Genomic DNA, 471 nt, shown 5'->3' on the forward strand with positions numbered 1-471 from the left:
TTTTACTTAGGTGGGTACAGGATAGTTAACAGTCAACAATTAACATGATAACAATAACAATGAAGGAATTTGTGGTAATCTGTCCTGGCGCCCAGGGCATTTGGTTGTGCCCTGAGTAGTCCTGAAAAAAGGGAAGTTACAAGTTACCCTGGCATTGCAAGGATATGTTATCATAGATGCAAAAAGACAATCAACTCAGTCAAGATAAAGATTGACCTTGTCAGGGAAGATACCAGCCTAGGAGGTGACTGCCCACCATAACTGCTTCAGTTAAAGTATAATTTCAGACCATCCTTTGTGGTTACTTCAGGTCTCTGAGTTTGCAAGACTGCTGTACAGACCTTCCCTGAGCTAATCAGGTTAGCATGTGGCCCCTTTCGTTCACATTGGTAAAATTATATAGCACCAACATAGCCTGCCCTTAGGGCAGTGGTTCTCAACCTTGGCTGCACATTAGAATCACCTGGGAAT

This window comes from Myotis brandtii, unplaced genomic scaffold (genome assembly GCF_000412655.1).
Source record: "Myotis brandtii unplaced genomic scaffold, ASM41265v1 scaffold125, whole genome shotgun sequence".
Taxonomy (NCBI): domain Eukaryota; kingdom Metazoa; phylum Chordata; class Mammalia; order Chiroptera; family Vespertilionidae; genus Myotis; species Myotis brandtii.